General features: G+C 50.0%; 2 long non-coding RNA genes across 3 annotated transcripts; both read left to right on the top strand.

Moving 5' to 3' along the window:
- The first annotated feature begins 55 nt into the window (after nucleotides 1–55).
- LOC140002117 (uncharacterized) lies at nucleotides 56–17,100 on the top strand. 2 transcript variants are annotated; one of them, XR_011808111.1, is made up of 6 exons: nucleotides 68–101; nucleotides 10,761–13,867; nucleotides 14,341–14,407; nucleotides 14,704–14,870; nucleotides 15,656–15,871; nucleotides 16,736–17,100. It is a non-coding gene; the product is annotated as an uncharacterized lncRNA (long non-coding RNA). The 2 variants fall into 2 exon arrangements; XR_011808112.1 differs by lacking the exons at nucleotides 10,761–13,867; nucleotides 15,656–15,871; nucleotides 16,736–17,100 and adding an exon at nucleotides 14,953–15,640 and having other exon boundaries at nucleotides 56–101.
- LOC110353494 (uncharacterized) lies at nucleotides 7,564–8,434 on the top strand. Its single transcript, XR_005264760.2, has 2 exons — nucleotides 7,564–7,991; nucleotides 8,133–8,434. It is a non-coding gene; the product is annotated as an uncharacterized lncRNA (long non-coding RNA).
- Nucleotides 17,101–22,081: the final 4,981 nt, after the last annotated feature.

Genomic DNA, 22,081 nt, shown 5'->3' with positions numbered 1-22,081 from the left:
AGCTGCAACTTGTTTGGTTGAATTGCCTATAAAAAGGCCAATGCCCAAGGCAAGCTTTTTCTTTGCCGCTGTTAGGTATGGAAGTTTTTTTCTCCTTGCAGGTATGGATGCTAATTTTCTTACTTGTTTCTCTACTCTTTGAGTAAGAAACTATTGGGTACAAGGCCTTCAAAGTAGCATATTTGAGATAGTGCTACAGGGTATGTGACTGAGGTGTGCTTTTAGTTTTTTGTTTTTTTTCTGGAGCAAGGCAGATGCAGGAGCTAGGATAAGTTATACATCAGCCTCCCAAAGCCAGGAGATATCTACAACTGTTCACATTGGGAGCTGTCTGAAAGGAGGGAGTTATGGAGGGCATCTGCTCCTAAGCAGAGCAGTGACTCAGGCAAAACCAGCACTGCCAAGTACCTTCAGCAAGCAAGATCTTTACTTAGGGTCTTTTCAAGTGTGTTTCAAGGCCACTGTGGATCAGCCTGTAAGAGGAGAAAGGGAAAGAGATGGATGGATAGAAAAGAGTTGAAGAGAGCACTGAAGGAGGTCTTAGGTCTCCTCCTAGTCTTGGATGGAAAGGGCAGCTGGGGCAGGGCTGAGGTTAGGATGGGGTGGGGAGGTGGAAGGATCTGTACAGACTGTGTTTTTAAACAGTCACAGTGAGTGTCAAAAAGTGACTGCGAGAAAGTATCATAATGGAATGAGGAAAAGGAAGTGTCAGTGAGTCTAGACCAGGCAAGAGGAAAAAGTTAACCTTTAACTTATAAAGCTGGTAAGGGGAAGAGGACTTGTTGGGAGGTAAGTACACCGGGGGGGCGAGACAGAAGCACGGTGTGCTAGCCTGTCTGTTTGGAGACCTTTGAGCTTCCTGAAGGTTGCACAACTGCCATGTGCTCAGCTGCTTGGCCAGCAGAATCTGGCTGTGGAGCTGTGTCTGGGCATCAGCAGTGGGTGGTGGTGGTCCTGGGGGAAGTGGTCGGATGGCTGAGCTCTCCTCCATGTCATCCTGCTCGGGTCTGATCCGTGCTGTGCTGCTGCCCTTGCAGTGAGTAGTTCCTTCTAAGGGAATGGCACAGCATACAAAATGCACTGAAGCATTGCCGTTTAAAGGTGATGAATGGCTCGTCCTTCTAGTTCTTTGCTTTTAAAGCTTCTCACTGCCAGGGACCCAACATAAAACACAAAAATGTAGCGTGCTCTTCTTGGAGAGACTTGAGTTATTTCTACTTGGTGCCTCTAATCTCAAAAGCACATCAGAGAAATGTGTAAAGGATGTAGTTCTTGCCCCAGAGATACAATCTAAGCCTAGATGAAGCATAACAAAAAGATGACATAACACCTTGGTACCTTTTCCTCCTATTATAGTGATAAGTTTTGTGACCTCTGCTAAATTTGTGAAGACCATTAGTGGTGATTGTATGCCTATACATGTGTACATATGTATATGTAACCATTGTCTTACCTCCAGCTGCTAAATTTTTATCCCATAAATAACTTGAAATGAAGGAGACCTTAATGATGCTTGATGGCCATGGGGGATGAAGAGGAAAAAGCAGAGAAGTGAGAGCTTGCCATGGCCTCATCAGCTGTATGCACTGATGTGGCAGGTCACACCTACTCTTATGTGTCTTTGGGAAGCGGAGACACCATCTCTACCAGTTCATTGTTCATTAGGGCATTCATTAACTGTGCTGGTGGTGAATGTGCTGCCTGGAACAAATCTTTGACTTTCAGTGGCTGTGCTCAGGTTTGCTCGCTCACAGTGAACTTTGGGTTGCTCTTATTACCATGTCTTGTTACAAAAACATTCTTCTCGTCTGGAGAGTGGGGATAATCCTTGGTTATCTTTCTGCCAGGGGTTCTGATAATTAATTATTTAATACTTATAGAGCACTTAGCTATTTGGTTACCTCTTGATAGAATCATATATCACCTTGGCTGTCAAACCACAATAGCACCTTTTCAGCTGTGCTGGAGATGCAGCAAGAGATAGTAAAACATCCCTGCTGCCTGAAAACACTGAGTGGCTGACTCTACCTTTATCAAAGTAAACCACAACAGGTTTCACTACTTGAATGAAATAAAGCCTGAAAGGAGATATGAGAAAGAGACAGTGAGGAGATTAATGCTAGGCTTGATGGAAGGCTTCCTGGCTGGCTGCTCTTGCACAGAAAGTCCCTTAGAGAAGACAATTAGTGGGTTTTAAGCACATGCTGGCAGCACTGCTTGCAGCACTGCTTCACCCAGTGTCATCCGTGTTGTGCACGCTCTCTTCCCCTCTCGTGGGTTTGAATGATTTTTTCGTGGCCGTGTGGCTGGGCTGCCCTTTGTTTTGTGGCTGTGGGGACGGGCTTGTCCACAGTGCACTGCAGAGGCGGAGCAAGGTGGGGGGAGCAGAGTGTCTGCTAAAATGTCACCTCCTGCCTCAGTGGGTGTATGGCAGTGGGAAGGACGGCTGATAGCCACCTGCAGTGCTGGGAAGTGGTTCCTCAGTACCGAGGGGCGTCCCCGCAGGCTCTGCTGCGTGTGCTGGGGCAGCCTGTGTCAGGCAGGAGGTCAGGCTGGGTGCTGGAGCAGCCAACCTGAGTCACTTGCTCCGTAACCTCTGGTCCCCGTAGGCAAACGGTGATGAGGCAATGCTCGGTGCTGCTGGCTGTGAGCCATGGCAGTGCTGTGCCACAGCAGAAGGCCTGTGCTCCGTGCTGCTGTGTGGTGTGGAGAACAAGGCAGGCTGCTTCTTCTCTTAGACCAGGCATGAAATCGATAGTTTGAAGCCAAGATGAATGTCAGTGCAAGTCAGATGTTATGGACCTCAGCAGACCTGAGTTTGATTTAGTATCTTAAATTCAGGCATCGATCTGTTCTGGCCCTTGTTGTAGTTCGTGCCCTGTTCACTCTTTGGATAGAGTGGGTAGACTGAGATCATCCCACTTTACCACTACAAAGAGGGCACAAATATGAAGCTTTTCATCCTCAACATCCAGAACAGGCTTCTGTGTGTTCAGATGTCTTGAAACCCAGCTACAATCTGTTGTTGGATTTGCAGAATGACAGGCTTACTGCGCTTTCTAAAACCCAATACCCAAGCTCTACATTTTATCATGGTTTTTATTACCTATCTTAAAAGTGGGATTTTTAAGTCACATTGAAGTAAAGCTTCAATTACATCCTGTTAATAAGTAATCACTTAATTATGACCTAGTGCAAGATCCTACCCCACCAAAGACTGGTGTTTAGAGGATTATGCCTGCAGGGATGAGGACAGTTTAGTTTCAGAGCTGTATCTCCTTGGAGTGACTGTTCCTGATGGATTGTGAACAAAATTGTATTGTGAAATATATGTCCTTATTGGAGTTGCTGTTAACTTCATAATTGCTCTGTAATTACTAAAGAGAGAGTATCTTGCACTTCTGACAGCCAGGTGCACGTATTGCTTAATCTGTCTCCATTATTGACTTGGCTCAGTTCCTGCGGGTGCTTTCCTATTTTCTTTCAGTTGTGCAATACCAAAACTGACTAAACGGCGCTTCTGCTGTTTTGTTCCTGCTTAGGAGCTAACAACAAGAGCAAATAGAGGTGAAGTTCAGAGAAACTGGAGAGGGTGCCTGCTGCTGGAGGGAGCAGGGCCTGGTCAGCCCTCCTGCCCACATGGGCTGCTGCAGCTTGATACGAGGTGACAAGATGGCTGCTGGAGGAGAGGTGGAGGGTCTGCCTCCTGGACAGCTTCTCATGGGAGTTTGGGCTTTAAACAAAGGTTTATCTCACTGTGATCAAGAGTGGGACAGCAATGAGGGTAACAGTGGGTTCTCAGCAGCTTCAGGAGTGCTTCCTGCCCTGGGAAGTGCTATCCCTGTCCTGTAGTATACTGGCTCCGAGCTTGTGCTAAAACATCGTGGGTTGCCAGGTTTTCCTGAGGCTGGGGGATACTTCAGTGGCCTGGGCTACATGCACTGGCATCCTACTAGAGTCTTATGAAAGGGCTTCTTGGTGTAATCAAGCAGCAGATAAGGCTGGGGAGAGAGAATGAGAACCTAGCTCCTCTCCCATTGGCACTCTTTGAGCACAGAGAGCTGAATGCATGAAAGTTTTTAACTGTTTTCACTTGCATGTAAAGAACACATTTATTCCTCTGGAGAAAAAAAAAAAGAAAAATATTTCTGGACTACATGACCAAGGAACAGCAATCTCACGGGAGTACTGTCACGTTTTGGCTCCCCAGCAGAGCAGAAAGCAGTGGAACAGCTCACTCCAAGTGCAGCATACTTGTCAGGTGTGTACCACCCATGCAAGGCTTATGGAGCCCAGGGGTGCTGTTGTTAGCCCCCAGCTGTGGGGGAACACCTGCCCAGCTCCCTGGTGCCCCTGTGCGCAGGCTGCCATGAGCGTGTTTGCTCTGCTCCTGCACCTGGGGCTGTGTCACTGCCCTTGTGCTCTGCTGTGATGGGGAGGTGGGTCCACCTTGGGATGCAGAGACAAACTTTCAGGATGTTTGTGTCACCTTTCCCTTTGGTGATGTCTCTGAGGTCACACGGTGCCAGCATATTCTCCTGTTCCTTGTCCTAATGGGCTAAATGTGTAGAAATGTCTGCCCTGCCTGTTCTCAGTTGTCTGCTTGTCCATGCAGGGTAGGCAAGGCAGAAGACTTTCTGCCTCCTTGAGCTAGTAGGAGTGCACTTCGTGTTATAATAGGTGAGCTTTTTGGTTGCTGCAGCTCCCCTTTTCCCATTTCCTCTCTCATTACTACCTATTTTCTGCTGAGGAACTTTTTAAACATGAGACAAAGCAAAACAGACTTGTTTCGGGCGGCATTGCACAAGAGCAGAAGGGGGAATTTTTTTTATTTCAGTAAACAGTCGAGCCTTCAAGGCCTTGCAGTCGGTGCAGTTCTAGGAAACACTTTAAACCGGAGAAGGATATGAGACTTTGTGACTCATGCTTTTTATAGATTACCAGTTTCACAGCCTTGGAGGCTGATAACCCCAGAGAGCAGGTGCAGCAAGCGTGGTGTGGAGGCCTCACCATGCAGGCAGGTAGCTGCAGTGCAGACATGGGGACCTGTGGCCTCACGTGTGAGGATGCCCTCATCCTCCCAACCTCTGCTGCTGCTCTGGGTGTTAGCTGCCATGCTGGCTTTGGGATTTGGACTGGACACATGCCTGTGTTGGGCTGGTGGGACCAGAGGGTGACTACATGCACCCTGATGTGAAACTGTAGGCTTAGAGGGAGCAGGAAAAAAAAGGCTGTTTGGGGAGGCTGGAGGCTATAAGGAGGGATCTGGGCAGAAGCAGCTGCTTGCCACAGGGTGGGGAAAAAAATCAGTTTCATGTACCCACAGGCATACATCCTAACAGGGATGAGAGCATGTGGGGTAGGCACTGGGCTCAGCGTGCTGGGGCTGGAGGGAAGCTCTGCGTGCAGCCCATTTTGTGCACAGTGTTATTGCTGCTGCACCTTTGCTCCCAGTAGATTTATGGCTTCTCATGCAACTTTTGCCAGTAAATGGAAGTGGCTTGATTGGGAAGTGGAAGAGATGCAAATGCAGCATGACTGCACTTTATTAGATACAGTTGCAGGACAGCTAATGGTTCAGCTTGGGATTAATGCTGGAATCTAAGTGCAACTCTGCAGTAGTTCACAACATAGTCATTTTTGGAGCTACAAAACCTTCTTTTCCCTTGGTTGTGGCATGCTCCTGCATGTTGTCCCTTCAGATACCATGTGTCCAGGTGCTTTCTACACAGATGCAGAGAAAATGTTAGGCCTACTGCTCCAGGAAAACAGCCCGGACCTCTGCATCTGCTATCAGCCAGATGGGAATCGGCTCCTTTATGCCTGTTTCTGTTTTAGTCTCCTCCTGAGAGTGTTTTCCCCCAGATGCTTGGTTCTCACTGGAAACTTTCATGTGGGAGCATTGTTTTTAAAGGGCTCTGATAAGTGTGATCCCACAGCTGGGCTGAGTGCTGGCACGAGGCCCCCCTGGGCACGATGCCCCATGCTGTGGGGTGCTGCTGGCCCAGTGCACCTTGTGGTGCTGATTCTGGGGTGCAGCTTGGCCTGATGGTGTGGAGCATGTGCACTGGTATGTAAGGTTTCATCCTGCAGACCTTTGTGGCTGAGTCTCTGCTGTGTGCAGGGGCTTGCACAGAAGCACGAGGATGGTGCCCATTGGCTGCTGCCTCAGTTACCTTGGGGTAAGTTAGCCAGGTTGTAGATTAACTGTGCCCTAAAGTCCAGCAATTTCAGAGCCATTATAGATATGCCATAATGTGTATCTGTTTGACTTCATTCCTTCTTAACTCTGTTTCTCAAAGGCAAATAGACTAAACACAGGCTGTCCCTGCAGCCCAGGCTAATGCAGGCTGCTGTTACCTGCCTTCACCCCAAACAGGGTGGGATGGGATGTTCCCTGCTGCCCTGCCAGCAGCTTCTCATCCTTCCTGCGTCTTGTGAAGGACGTCTGGGGGTGTCAGTCATGCTGCTGGGCACGTGCTGTGGAGATGGCCAGAAGAAATAAGGGAGAAAAATAACTCAGAAGGATTTTCTTTCAGTATTTTCTTGTCCACAGACCCACTTCTCTTTTAATGAATGCACTATTGGCACAGCCCTCAAACAAATGCAGAAGGCATTGGGAAACGTGTGTTGACTTATAGACAGCTGGAGCGTTAGTGTGGTTCACAGAAACACCCATTGCTGAGAAAGTACTCATAAAAACAAGCAGCCGCTCACAATAGCTTAACACTTCCACTTCTGGCTGGGACAAGGAAGTGCTGACTCCTTAGGAAAACAAGTGTGCAGACGTGCGCAGGTATAGCTGAACTGTAGGAGGGATTTGGCTTCCAAACAGCTCTGATTCATCTGTAGGAATCCATTCACTTGGCCCTTGCAGCGTGGCTGGGGTCAAAGCTCCAAGTGAGAGGAGGAAGGGGGTTTTGGGTGGCATGGGAAGGGGAGAAGGGGAAAGACAAATCCAGGCCCAGATTTTGCAGCCATCTTCTGTTCCTACCATGGCAGAAATCAAAACCCAGATCCAAGCATCCCTTCCCTGTGGGACAGGGGAGCACAAAGTTTGCCTCCTGGACATGTCTCTCATGTTCTTCTCTGTCTCTGGAATTGTGCTACTGAGCTTGTGAGCAGAAAATAAAGTCGATAGCATCGACCTCTGCAAAACTCTGTGCATGCTGCAACAGTCTGGTGTGTGTCTACAGGACTTCAGTGCTCTGGAGAAGCAGTTCTGGCACAGGGTGTTGGTGGAGGGCACTGGTGAGCCCTGGGCACGGGGGTTGCATGGCAGCAGGGCCAAGGCAAGAGGGGTTTCACAGAGGCACAGCTCTTTGGGAAAGCCTCCTTCATTCTCCCTGGAGATATACCTAGTAGTGGTTTAGGCAAGGAGGTGTTTCCCTGAGGGTAGCGCTCAGTCTCAAATTACTCAGTTTGACCCTTCTTTCTCCGTTTTCACCTTTGCAACTTAAAAATAATACTAAAAAATCTACCCACTCCCTAAAGTTGAGAGATTTCAGCTGTGGAGTTGACAAGGTGGGTTTTGAAACAGGGAGCATCGTGTGAGCTTGAAGATGGCCGAAAGTGCAGCGCTGCTCGCTGAGGGCAGCCTGTCTGGTGGCACATCCTCATCTGCGTCCAGGCTGTTGGAAGGAAACATTCCCGCCCAGAGCATACACTGACACCCTCTCCCTTTGCAAGCAGAATTAATCATCCTTATGTGCCATATTCCATTTTAATTTTTATTGCGCAGCCCAAGATTAATGGTTAATGTAGTACATCTCCCCATCTCCACTCCCATTAGAGTGGAGCGCTTTTGAATAACTATTAACTTCGCAGTTAACCGAAAGAAAATTGTTAATCATCGACAAGCTTATGTTGCATAAAAATCACTCTCTGTAACCTTCTGGCTGTGGGAGAGCCCTTTCCTCAGCACTGACCTTCAACGACACCTGGTACCTGCAAAACAAAATCAGATGGCACAGCCTTATCTGCTAGCCAAGGTCAGGAACGGTGTGAACCAGCAGAGCTACGCTTTGTGTTTCCCAGAGCTGGTGGTGTTGAGTTCTCCTAGCCAAGAAGACACTGTTCTCTGGGTCCCCAGGAAGCAGCTACTGAGCGGTGTGTTTATTTTTTTAACTTAGCAGGTTGGAGCTGATCTGCAGAGCACCTGGTGCCACGGGGATGTGTGCTGTGGCAGTGCAGCCAGTCCTTCCCTCGGCAGGAGGGTCTGGGTGTGCGTGCTGGGATGGGGACGTGGTCTTGTCCAGGCATCGGATGCTTGCCAGTGATGCTTCTGCTGCTTTCTCCCTGCCGATGGACCACGCAGCTGAGCAGGGCCGCAGAGGTGCGGTCTCCCCGTGGAGCACTTACACACGGGCTGTTTGCACCCAGCCGTCCAGGAAATAAATCACAGGCTGTTTGTGAAGTAGGAGGGAAGCACTTGGGGCTGTGAAAGATTAGACCGAGAGCCCTGCGCAACTCCCCTTCTGGCTGTAAAGATGGGCTGCGGATGTTATGTTTTTTAGCTCTTTAAATGATTATTTCTGTGCCAGACTTATTAGGAAAGGTATTGTTGGGATCTTGGCAACGATATAAATACAACTGCAGGCTTTGCAGTCATTCCCCTCTGAGTCTGGTCACTGTCAGGCGCGGAGCTAATAGGCCTGGGACTGTGTGCTACAGTAAACAGCCTCTGCAGCTGCTGGTTGCTGAATGTAACTATATATTGCTCCAAATACAAACATTTCCACATTAGGCATTGCGTGTCCTCCCCCGGCACGGAGCTGCAGCCATTGACCTCGGGAGCCTGCGCTGCGTCAGCTTGGCCGGGCTGCTCCTCGGCCAGCAAATCCCTTCGCTTTTTATGACCGTGGCTCTCAAAAGCGAGAGCAACAACCCCAGCTCGGGTCAAGTTTAGCGTGGCCAAGCGTTGCGCAAGCTCCTGCAAGCGGTTCGGTTGCCAGCGGCCACGGGGTGGCCGAGATGGGACCTGCTGGGGACTGGGGTGACGAAGGAGGAAGCAGTGGGTGTCCTTGGGGAACAGGGAGCAAACCCTCCTTCTGGACGGGCTCACACAAGCAGAGCTCTGTGCTAATTCAGGTGGTGGAAACCAGCTGGCCAAGCTGAGCGCAGGCCTGCTGGCTCCTGCTGGTGTGTATTGCTGGGGAAAGGCACACGTAGCTCCAGGAGCTCCTGGGACTTTCCAGACATCCCCAGCTGGCCCCACCAAGCCCTGCAGGGGCTTGGAGCCGCTCTCAGCTCTTGCACAGCCTTTGGGCGAGTTGCTTTCCATGCAAGCATGAAGACCTGCGAGGGTGTCCCCAGCTCCCCTGAGCAGGGTGCTTCATCCCCTCTTCTTCCTCCCCTGCTGGTTGCTTTTGCGCCGTGCTGCCCAGGCCCTGCTCGTCTGATTAATTACGTGTTGGCCTGCTTACATCAGCCCTCCTGCCTGCTTCTCTGTGGCCAAGTAAACTACTACTTGCTGCCGCAGGAAAGAAAGAAAGAAAGACACCTTTTGCTGCTTGGCCGAATCCAGGCTGGATCAGCTGGCCAGGTGCACAGCCAATTTCCATTGCTGCTTTGAAGCTCAGAAGTATTTTGAAAATAATAGAGCCTTTAGCCCTGTAAGTAAAAGCCATTTATCTTAGGATGAAAAAGTGCTGGCATGGAAAAATTCCAATGCTATGAAATTCTCTTTTCCTGAATGTCTTGGATACTTGCTGGATTAGGTCCGCTGCTGAGGAGCTCAGGGTTATGAATGTCTCTTTTACAGAAAAGAGCTGCGGAGGAAAAAGGCGAGCGCCGGCACGCTTGTAAGTGGGGCAGCGCGAGATTCCCCACGGGCTGGCCATTTGTGAGATTGCTTTTAGAGGCACAGGCAGCATCGCTGCAGCGAGCCGAGGTGGTAGTAAATACCCTGTTGTAACCACAGCCGTTACCGAGCCCCCAGGGTATAGTACCAGCAGAATACCTTATATAAACAAAAGTGAAGGACTATTGGCTTGGCTCTGCACGGCTGTTTAATAATGCTCCGCACGGAGAGTGTCGGAGTGTTTTACGGGCGCTAATGAAATTAGCTGCTTTCCATCCAGGAGACACCCGGGCAGGAGAGGACATTCTGCAGCCCCTGGCCGACTTTACAGCCACCTCCTGGCTGGTTTCCACCACCTGGCATGAGGGCAGTGTGGGTAGAGGTGGGCCTCGTGTCTGCTCGCAGTGGTTGAGCTCCAAGACTTCTCCTGTATGGCTGCTGACTGCAAATAGCAGCTGTCTGGGTGCTGGGGACGCTGAAGTTGGGCCCTCCTGCTTGGGTTGTGCAATGCTGAAGCTGAGCTCTTCAGCCTAAGCATGCTCTGCACCATTTTGGGACTGTGTTTCCCTCCCTGCTCAGCAGAGCCAGCACAATCTCCTCACAGGGAGTTTCACTTTTTCTTGGTAGGCTGCTTCTCCTTCCTGGCTGCCAGGTCTGAACCACAGAGCGTTTTCTATTTGGATCCGACCCTTTCAGGAGCATTTGCCTTGCACCCTACTTTTCTGACCTCTTTGGGTGAAAGGGGAAAATGTAAGGGCTGATTTAGCATGGAAGCCCAATAGAGGGAAAGTTGCCTGCAATGTTCTTGCCCTTCTTACACACAGTAGTTTTGTCACAAACACCAGTGCTGGCCCTGGGGTTGTTATTGGAGCTACCACTGCTGATGTGCTTTAAATAGATCCTAAGCAAACCTCTCTGTTTGTTTTTCTTGACATGGTACTGACTGGTGCTTTCCAAGAAAAAAGAAAAAAAATGCTGAATTCACAGTGGTGACTTTGATTCCATCTGGCAAAAGCAAACTGATCTCTGAAATGAGAAAGGCACGGCCATGAAGAGGAAAAGTAAACGGGTTTCTGTGAAAAGCAGCCTTTTCCTTATGACCCAGTGTCTGCAAGTCACCAAGTCTTGCCGGTGCTTGGTTAGGAGACCCCTTTCTGTCACCAGCACACCGAAGAGCTTTCCAGGTACATGACATCCGCATATGGGGTTTTGCAGCTGATTTCGTAAAGCTTGCTGCACTTTACCCGCTCTGCTAGGTAAATATTTTGCTTCCAAATCATCATTTGCCTTGCTGGGTCGTTGGCAGGCTGAGACCTTTGGAGCTTTTTGAGTATTCAGCCACCCCTGCGATGAAGCCAGCTCCAGCCAGCACTCAGGAGCATGGAAACGGGAGCTTTTCTGTTGGGGCCCGTGGTTATCTGCTCGATCCCTCACAGAGGCACCCGAGCCGTGTGCGTGGGTCAGCTGTCTGGTCTGAGTCACTATCGCTGCTTGGCAGGCCCGGGGCAGCTCGGTAACATCTGCAGCGATGGCAGCACCTCTGGAAAGTCAATGCCTCGGGGGCGGTGTGAGCGCTCAGCAAGCTGTCACGCTCCTGCACTGCGCCTGCTCTGCTCGCTCCCTCCTGCCAGCAACAGGAGCTGAAAAGCTGCCCTGCCTTTGTGGAGGCTAACACACGGCTTATTGAAAGAGGTCCCAGTGACTCAAAGTGGAGGAAAAAACACCGTGCTCGGGCGTGAGCCTCCCTTATGAAACACTGGGATGAAAGTAGCATTTTTTTTGTCTCTGCAATCTGACTCCTCCAAGTTCTCCTGAAGGTTTGTTGGCTGGTCTCCATCTCCAGCACTGCCTGTGCTCTGGGGGCCTGTGGGACCTCCGTGTGGGCGCCCACGGTTGGTAAAGCTGCCAGAGTGAGAGAGAAATCCCAGAGAGAAGGGCTTCAGCCCTGGTGAGTCACTGGTGCTGGCCAGAGGTGAGCTCAGGCTGCGCTGTTTGGATGAATGCTCCTTAGCCTCTGCCTCAGAGATGTGATCTGGGGATGCGTCCCCAAAGTGGGCTTTTCTACCAGCAGGAAACAGCCTTGGCAGGCCTTTAGCTTCACACTAACAGCTGTAATCTGTTCAGGTTTAAGTCTGAGGCGGGGGAGTCTGCGTGGGCTTTACCACTGCTGCGTGCAGCCAAGCCAGGAGAGGCAGCAGCACGTGAGGAGGTGGTGAGGGCTCCAGGTGATGCTTTGCTCTTCCTCAAACAGAGGAAGAGCCAGGCTGAATGGTAACTGGTCTGAACTGGCCTCTCCATCCCTTGGTGGTGCAGCTGCTCTGACTAGTCAAGGTGTGAATTCGTGAACTTTGCTCAAGGAAGAGGTGGAAAGCCAGTCCGGGGTACAACACTGCATTTTGGAGGTAATTGGTTTTGTAATGGGAAGAGCCAAGCCCTGCATTGCAACACAGGGTGAAATGTGGATGTATCTGAAGGCTTCATCAGATCTGGATCTGAATTTTGTGACTGGCTCTATCTCAATGACTGGCTGGACTGTGTGCTGCTGAAACCTGAACTGTCTCTGCAAGGCAGCTCCACCTCTGGGGGGAAGCTGCCGACATTTCCCTCACACTGAGCATCGGGGGGCTTCTCTGTGCACAGGGTGGTGAAAAACGCAGTTTAGTTTTACTTTAGGGCTATGTTCATGCATCTCGTTGGGAATACAAGAGTTGCCAAGGTGAGCTGAGGCCGAATTTTGTTGTCTGATGGTGAGCTGTGGAAGGAGCTAGGGCCCTGGATGCACGCTGCCCTGCCAGCCTTCCCTTTCCACAGCTCCTGCTGGCTCGAGGTCATGGCACATGAGTTTTAGGGCCACTTCTGCAAACCATCTGTTGCCATGACATACAGCACTGCCAGCATTAGGCAGTCTCGGTGTGTACTTAAAAATCCCATCCCTGTCTGAGCTGACCGCTGGCCTTTTGTACCGCTGCTTAGAATTTGGGCTTTTTCTCATCTCAGCGATAAGCTCGTGGTGCTTCCTGCTCGGGTTTTTTTCCTCCTGCTCAGTGGTGCCCGGAATATGTGTTAGCAGTCTGCTGATGGAAATGATAATTAGGGGGATTTGTCATGAGAAATGTGCGTGAACTTTTAAAGCTGTCATTCAAAAAAAGATTTTTCACAGTCAACTCTCGATTATCTGTGGGTGCATTATCTGAGTCGCAGATTAAATGTGCTATGTATATAAAAAGAAAACAACAAAAAAAAAAAACAACTCTTTCAGAGGCATTATGAAGTACACTGCACAATGATTTTTCTTTTTCTTTATAACCTCATACTGTCTTAAACTCTCCTTTTTTTTTTTTTTTCCAAAGGGAAAGGTGTTAGAGCACGACATTCCTGTAGCCTCACTTACATGCATTTTGTGCCATTTGTTTTGCTTTTCCTTCTTTGCCCTCAGTACGCCAGATACTGAGAACTGCTGGTATCAGATTATCGCCCGTGTGGAGGAGGGCTTGTGACACGGTAACCTTTCCCCAGCTGTTTTCTTCTGGTGCTGCATGAGAGCTTCTGCAATGTGATGCTGAGCAGCCAGATGGGCTGGGGAGGAAGAGGGAGTGCTCTGCCGGGGAAAATGTCTGTACCTGAGGGAGCGTGAGCTGGTGGCACGCAGCTGAAAGAGAAGGGCTGCCTCAGGATCCGTTTGTCAGGTTGGAGAAGTGGCGGCTTGTTAAAAACATGCCTGTTCAGTTAAAAGGCTGAATTGACAGACGAAAGCTTAGCGCAAACTCAGCTGCCATCACTTCAAAAGCCCTCACGGCTGAATCAGCACATTTCTGTTTCCATGCATAATGGATGCAACCAGTGTGCCCCTCCGATGGCCATGGTGAGACTTGTGTTCAGCTCCTTAAATTAGTCCTTTATGGTAGCCACTCTCTGGCTGTAGCTTTTATTCCGGTGCCTCCTTCCCTTATCATGCCTTTTGTTTCTGCAGACATGAGCAGAGCTCCCAGGCAATGATTTTGGGGCTGATGGTGCAGTGCTGCCTTGGTACCACCCATGCTGAGATGCCCAAGCTCTTGTTGGCTGGTGTGTGCTCTGCAAATCCTGTGCTGCTGTTGGTTGGGCTCAGTCCCTGTGCTTGTCCCCACAAGGACCCAAATCACCCCCTGGACCTTGGCAATGTTTGGGTCCAGATCCCTGAGTGAGGAAAAAGCTCTCAGAGAAGTGGTACCTGTTTGCTTTAGTGTTGCCTGAAGAGTTTGAAACTAGCTCAGGCTTTTCACTGAAACAAATAATGCAGAGTAAAATATTATTCTGTGATTATTAACACTAATGAAATTCAGATTTACTGCTCAATAATAGTTATAATAGTTTCACTCCTTTCTTTTTATTTATTTATTTATTTATTTATTTATTTTGAGCTGGAGGAATAGAGAAGGAATAAGTAACATCTAGAGGAAAAAAACTTGTGAAAGCAGGAAAAAAAAAAGAGTTGACACCTTTTTGTTCCAACCAGAAGGTTTTCAGAAGGCAAATTTTGGCTGATTTTTTTTTTTCAGTGCCATCCGAGTGATGCCAATGAGCTCTCATATCTCATGGAAGATGTTACACTTAATAAAACCGCAGGTGGGTGATGGAAGGCCATGTGCCTGTTCATCTGCCCGTAGCCCCAGGTTCCCACTCCGTCCCACCCTGCCTGCTCCGAGAGGGCTTCCCAAGTCCTTCCACTGCCTTTTGTGGGGTGTCTGTGCCGTGAATGAACCTCGTGGGCCAGGGCTGCAGCTGGTCCCAGCATGGTGGGATGCGTGGCCTGGTGCAAGCTGTGACCCTGGTGGATGTGTTGCGTGGAGGCCGTGAGGCAGCAGTGCCTCCTGATCAGCTCTTTCCAGTTCTCTAGCAGGATTTTTTCCTCCCTCCTGCAGCATGGGAGAGCGTGAAAGCTGGCTGTGCCGTGCAGCCGAGGCCCCAGGGAGCCCGAGGAGGAAGGGGGGAGCCGAGGTGGGACCGTGGGGACGGCAGAGCACTGATGGGCCCCGGAGGCACCAGCAACGCTGCTGTTTGCCGTGCTATTTCGGGAAGTTCTCGTAAGGTAAACAAGGGCCCCCTCTTGATTCATGGAGGTCATTAGTAAGCCCTAGGATGATATTTACGTTTCTAAGGTATTCGTGCAGGCTCTCTCCCAGACTGCAAGTTCACGGGGAGGAGGTGACCTTCAGCGTTTCTTGTTTTGCCCTGGATCTGGCATGCCGGGGGCCTGCCTGTTTGACTGGAGCGCCTGGGTACTGTAATCAAAATAAATCATCCTTATCGTCGCGGGCGGCGATGCCGCAATGGAAACAGCACCAGGCGCCTGCTCTGCGCTTTGCGAGAATGACATCACGGCGCGGAGCGGGAGGGAAGGTCAGGGGATGAGCCCCAGGCAGCCGCCGACGCCGCTCCTGAGACCGTCCCCGGGGCCAGTAGGCAGCTGTGCGGTGGGACGGGTGGACAGACGGACAGACAGACGGATGGATGAAGCGCTGCGCCTGGCTGGGGAACAGTTCTGGTGTTGATTTTGTGCTTGGGGTACCCGGAGCTTCTCGCGGGTATCTTTTAACTCTCTAAATTGAAATAAGTAATAAACACAAAGTATTTCCAAAGGGAGAAAAGGAGGCAGCGTTGTGATGTTCTGGTCTATCCTACAGCGCTTTTTGTAGCAATTCACATTACATTTGGCAAATTTTACGATGCCCCCAGCTCTCTGTCTCTCCCCTCCCCAGGCAAACTACAAAACATAACTTTTCATTTTGGTTGTCTGGTCTGTTTTGGAGGTTAAAAGGTGTTCAGTGAGTAGTGGAACAATTTAAGACTTTTTTTTCTCCTGTGGATTTATAGGGCTGTCACGGTGCTGAGGGCTGACTTTAAGTGCATTCTTGTAATACTGAGGAAAATGAGCACATCTTACTAGACCTCGGAGAATCCACTCGCACCAGCACTGCTATGGATACCATAATCACAGGAAAAAACTTCACAGTTTGCATGTATTAAAACCCAGCATCTCCATATAAGAGAGAGAGAGGCTGAAGACTGGCTTCTCCGATGCCCAGCAAGGTACGGTAATTCTTTCCCTTACAAGGAGGATTTGCAGAGACCCTGTTCAGCTGCATATTTTCACAAAGCTCACAGCAGCAGCTCGCTACCTCCGAGGCTGAAATGTTCCAAAGAGGGTTTTCTGGTTGGTGTCAGGGAAAAGAGGCAGGTGGGGAGATGTGCAGGGAAGAAAGGGCTTGGAGAAGCAGGTCCTGCCTCTGACCGTGAGCAAGGCAGCAGGCTGGCCGTGGGGCAGGGATGAGCACGAGTGGTGTTTGCGCTCAAGCTGTTTGCTGAGCGCTTTGATCTCCGTGGGTAGGAGATGTTCCTCCCTGGCCACGTGCCCTTCAAAGCCCAGGCCAAGGTACCGGCTCCTCCACCAGCTTCTGCTGTCCCATCTCCTCCCTCCCTGGGTGAGGACGGTCGTGGGGTGCTGCCAGCCCCAGCCATGGGGCTGCATGGGGCAGCCTGCTGGGGTGGCCAGGGAGGGGTCCCCCTCTGTGGAGCCACCCCATGCTCTGTGGTGATTCTCCACACCCTGGTAGGACAGGGAAAGGGCTTTGCGATGAGTTGCTTTAATGCTGCCACCTCCTTTTCCTCCTGCCTCAAAGAGACAAACCGTAGCTTTGAAGCCTTTGAAACAACATCAAAGGATGGAGATTTCCAGAGGAGCTCAGGGGAGCTGGGTGCACACGTCCCATCGATGGTCAACAGGAGGAGGGTGCTTAATTCTTGTAGGAGCTTTGAAAAGCTTGATCCTACGTGTATGTCCTTGCTGGGGAGGAAGTGAGGAGCAGTAGTTGGCAGCTCTTTGTCTTTGTAACAGGCAGATAGTGCCTTTTTTACTTTTTTTTTTTTTTTTTTTTTACTGCTGGGGGACTGCAGGGGCAGCATGTGCCTGTCAGGATCATCTCACTGCCACCAGCGCCGGTGCCTCCTGCTGCTATCAGCAGTGCTGGCACCCTGAGGTGCAGACGGGACTTGCTGAGAGCTGTAAGTGCTGCTTGGCCCGGAGGGACATGCCAGCGGGCAGGATCGCGGTGCGGGGCCGTTACTGGCACCTGACCCTGGGACAGCCCCACTCAGCCCGTGCTGGACATGGGAGGAGGCTGGGGGCTGCGGCCAGGGCTGGCTTCGACCCTCTCCTGGAGAAAGGCGAAGGAAACTTGGCCTCAGCCTTGCTCGTGTGCTATTTTGGTTCAAGGTAATAACAGGAACTGTGCTGTAAATAAAAATAGACAAGTGAAGAATTTCCCGCGTCTGTCTCCAGTCATTTGTTTCCTCGGGAGGAATTATCCCGCTCCAGAAGCAAATCCTTCTTGTCTGCTTCTTGGAAACTGGGACAATAACACTGAAGGGGAAGAAGAGATTACAGAATCATCACGAGGGGTGACAGTGGCACATCACACACCCGGTGCCAAAAATGCATCCTCTGAAGCAAATAATAGCCCTGCTCGCCGGGGCTCGTCCTGACAACGTGACCGCTGGCAGCAGCTGCTCCTGGCTCAGGGTGGGTGCCCTGTTATCTCGTGGCTGCCTGGGGGACGATTCTGCATTCCCCTTGGTTGGCTCCGTGCATCCCTCCCCTCTGGCCCATCACCCAAATTTCAGTGGCTGCCAACAGCCACCGAGCGTTCCTCCCGCAGCAAGGCAGGGGTGCACGGGCTGCCTCCCTGTCTTCTTTCACACACAAAAATGCTTATTATTCTGTCCTTTTGGTGCAAAGGCTGAATTCCTGGGCATACTTTTTTCTCCTCATAGGAACCAGGTATCCAACTCTACCCACTGAATTCCCACAGACACATGGCTCTGCTGAGTGCTGGAAAAATTGACCCTAACATCTTGTCCCACTCTGTTTGCCCCTCTGATGGTGCTAATGGGTGCTTGTTTGCTCCCTTTCAAATTAGTGTTCTGGCTGTTTGAGGAAATCCCAGGTCACTAGGAAATGCAAAGGCATTTTATGAGGAGTCCTAGCAGATGCTTTGGAGAACCTGCAGATGTGCTTGGTGAAGAATGTGTTGCAGTCAGCTGGAGGGCCACCAAGCTGACCTGAAAACATCTCCCCTCCAGAGGGTTTTGTGTCCAGTGCATTCCCCTGCTTCCCACTCCGGTCAGGGGCATGCACAGAGCCAGTGACTTGCTGGGGTGGGATTCCTGGTAAAGCATCAGAAGCTCACCCAGTGTCAAATGCTGATGTTTCTATTCACAGCTACAGCTATGGGGTGGCTCACCCCACTGTTACTGCCTGTGCAGAACATGAAGAACAGGGCAAGTCTGCTCTGAGAAGCGAATGCAGGGCCTTTTTCCCCCCAGACTGTAAGCAATAAGATTGCATTTTCAAATCCCTTATTTCTGAGAAGTTTAATTATGCTTCAACTAAAACCCAAATGTCAAAACATGGAAGGCAACGTGTCTTCTTTCAAAGTGCATTACCTGTTTTCTATAAAAGCCAGTAATTGATACCGGGGACAGAGCTGGTATGTTGAAGCAAGAAGGGAGGGTAGGCTCTTGTTTCTGCCCCCAAATCCCTGCCACTTTATGATCAAACTTCTGGTCAAAGTTTACAGAGTTTGAAACTGCAGAGCAGAGAGAAATGCAAAGCAGCTTGTGAAAGAGAGGTGCGAAACTGAGGGTGCGAAAGAGCAGATCTGTCGGGTCAGCTTTCTCTGTCTGCTGAGATGAAACCCACAACAGATCAGGAAACTCGGCCAGGCAACATTTGGACTTCAGGTTTTAGAGGGACTTGTGTGAACATGGTCACCGTCCCTGTGGGAACAGGATACTGTGGGGGGAGAGATTTGTGTGCCTTGTGTGAAACGATGCGAGCGGAGATGGCCAGCCCTGAGGGGCTGAGCCAGGCCTGAGATGCCCACGTACTGCCCTCACTGCTTCTGCTGATGGCGGTGGATGTCTGGAGGATTACGTGCCCGGTTCACACCCTGTCACCTCTGGCTGCATCTCTGACAGAGTGGGCCTGGCGCTGAGGTCACCTAAACAAACGTGAAGCTCACCCAGGCTTCTTTCCCAGGCTGCCTTTCCGGGGAGCAAAAGACAATTGGGGCTGACAGTAAATGCTGCAGGAGAAGTGGGTGGTGCTTCTAATTTAGGGCTGCTCATCTAATTCAGCGCACATTGGCTGGGTAAAGCTTAATGCGGACAACGCGGAGAGGAGCCGTGCTCATCCATCGCCTCACTGAGGCCTGGGTTGTCAGGCAGCTGCTGCTACCTCTGCTCGGGAGAGGTTTACAACACCATACCACTTTTATGCTTGCCAAACGTTTCCAGGAGAAACTCTTTATATTTAAAGAGTTTTCTGAAGTTTATGATTAAAAATGTGCTCGGTTCAAAGCTTAGTCCTCTGAATACTAGGCTTTTTTTTAATCATGGCATGAGTCTGGCCTAGCACTTAAATGCATACTTAAGTTTTAGTGCATGCCTAATAGGGTTAAAAACAGCTTTAGGAGTGTCCTTTGTTGCCCTATCGAACAGGCACAAGCTGAAGTGTAAATGTAGTTGTCTTGCTGAATCAGAGCAAAGTGATAATACGCTCATACTAGCTGAGACCGAGCGGTGAACTGCCTGTGTTAACAAGGTGAGGTTTCAGAGTGCAGGTGACATCAGAGGACGTGGAAACCTAATTTTATTAGTGCTTTCTGCACCTTGACATAGCTGCAAGCAAGAGCCTGATCTGAAACAGGAGGATCCTGAAACATAGCCTGGAAGGGACGGGGCCTTTCGCAGCTCCGCTCGCCTTCTGTGCGGGCACATCGTGGGGAGGGTTTCTTCTTTCTCATGTGTGCCGTCACACACCTTGCCTTCTCATGATAGGACAAAGGGGCTACCAAGAACAGAAAGTAGGACGTTTGGCCTCTCTCCTCTATGGGAGGTGCAATGCAGATTGGCTTCCTGAGAACTAGGACAGCACCTCCAAAAGTAGAACAGCTGGTCACCCCGTTCGTGTGTGCCTTGCCTTACAAATGTATCCTCTAAAGCTCAAGCTTTAAGAGACATTTTTGGCCTACTTAGGGAAATGTTTTCTGAAAATAGGGGCGGATACACTGGCACAGACCAAAACCTCTGCTTTCCCTTTGGAGTGCAGTCAGAGCTGGTGAGCGGAGGAGCTGCATGCTGGGCAAAGAGGTGCCCTGCACCCCTTCTTGCATATCGAGCGGTACCACGGTGACAAGAGGAATTTGCTTTTCACAGGCAGGACGTGGATGGATGACATTGCTCTACAGTGTTAGATGAAGCTTTACTGTGACAGAGAACTGTTCCTAAATCAACCTTCTGTGTGTGTGTTATGCGCACATGCACTTATAAATGTGTTAGACCAGAAGCAAAACTCTGACTTTCATTTAAGTGATTCATAGAAAAAGTCCACAGAAGGTTTCATTGCCCTTCACCGAGTTCCTTCTCTAAGTACAATTAGGTCCACAATGTGTACAATCCTGCCTGAGTGCTGGGAATGCCAGCAGGACAGCAGCACCTTGCCCTGGTCAGCTGGACATGCCTGGGAACCGTGCAGCAGTCTCTGTGGGTAAACAGGAGCACGGGGTACAAAGCAGGTCAGCTAGCACAGCTCTCAGAAAGCCACCGCTGTCCTCGCTGGACAAGGGAAACACCTCCACAGCTCTCTAAGCACAGCTCTTAATGTTTTTAGCTGGTTGCAGCCTGGGCTAATCCCATGTGGGTTTCTCACCTTGAGCCAGAGGTCGCTCAGGCTGGCTGTGCTGCTCTGAAGTCTGGATTCATTCTTTTGGGACTCGTTGTTACTGAAGTCAGGTATGAGGCTGAATCTTAATGGTTAGTGAGGGAGGCTAATAGAAAGGGAAGCCTTCCAATTTTTTCCTCCAGTAAGTGTGCTATGATAATGAAGTTGGCGCCTGGTGGCTCCAGTTGTAGTGGAAGCTTGCTGCCTTGAGAACAGGTCTTTAATTCACATGAAGAGGTGTTTCATAAGCCATATGCGATGCCCTGCTTTGAATATTAATACCCAGAATGCTTATTCAGCTCACAGCCGTTTCAGAGAAATGCTGTGTCTCTGTGAAGCCAGACTGAGCCCTTGGGTGCTCCATTTTTTTTTTAATTTATTTATTTTTTTTTTTCAAAGACAGTGTCAGGTCGTCTTGTATTCTTAATTCAACAGCCTTACTCAGCCTAGAAGTTTCTGAAGCCATTGTATTAATGTTATATAATATTAAATGATTATAGATTTAATGAAAATGCAAGAGACACTACTACAGGACAGCGGGTTTGGTCTACTTAGTCAAGTGACCTGTTAGTTACACACCTCCTAAAGTTGCTTCTTCTTCTACAGGGCAACCCCTTCTAAAATAAAACAACGCAAGGAGGCAGTAACTGTGCTGGTGAATGCTCATGGCTTCAAATGCCTTCAGCACAGGCTGGGGAATGAATATGCACTGTGAACTGAGATACATGCTAGCAGTGTCAGCCATGCAGGTTTTTTTTTTTTTTTTTTTTTTTTTTTTTTTTTTTTTTTAATGGATATTTGTTGGTAGGTCTAGGGAAATTACCATGACAGAGCCTCTGCTGTAGCACTCCCTTCCACCAAGTGCCTGTTCACCTTCATCCTGGGCTGGGGAGCATTGCAGCGGCAGGCTTGCAGTGAGTTGGAGGTCGTGGAAGTGGATGTGGACAACCGTGATTATTTTTAACATTAAGGCACACCTGTGATTATGTCTGGGGAATACTCTTTGAGCTGCTAATGCCAGGCCTTGCTCGTACTCCAACCCAAGCAAGCATGAGCTAAGCCATGCCAGCTGCCTTGTGTGTGGGGGGATCCTTCCCACATAACCAGACATCATGAGCCATGAGTGGGTTGTCACGTCTCTCCACTGATCACTACAACTGCTTTGCTCTCCCCAGTGCTGGGAAGGGATGTGTTTCTCTGAGGGTAGTTCCCACATTTGTATGCGCTCGCATTAAAAAGCAGCGTTGTTATTTCCTAGCTCTCCCTGTGAAGCACTCTGGCTCTCTCGTGACCAGTCGGGCACAGCACACACTTGTAATACAGCAGTCCTGCTCCAGGGCCAGCAAGAGGCAAGGCACGTTTTGATGTGTGAGTGTAGTGGGGGCAGCTAAGTTGTGTCACACGCAGGTGCCTAGTGTTTGCAGTGTATGTACCTGCCTCTGCATTTGTTCCTGCGGTTTTCGTTTGTGTCAGGGAAGCTGTTTAGAATAGGCAGTGATGTTGGAAATGGCCTTCTGGTG

This window comes from Anas platyrhynchos, chromosome 3 (genome assembly GCF_047663525.1).
Source record: "Anas platyrhynchos isolate ZD024472 breed Pekin duck chromosome 3, IASCAAS_PekinDuck_T2T, whole genome shotgun sequence".
NCBI lineage: Eukaryota > Metazoa > Chordata > Aves > Anseriformes > Anatidae > Anas > Anas platyrhynchos.
Note: the sequence above shows the minus strand (reverse complement) of the source record. Positions and strands in the feature narration are given on the sequence as shown.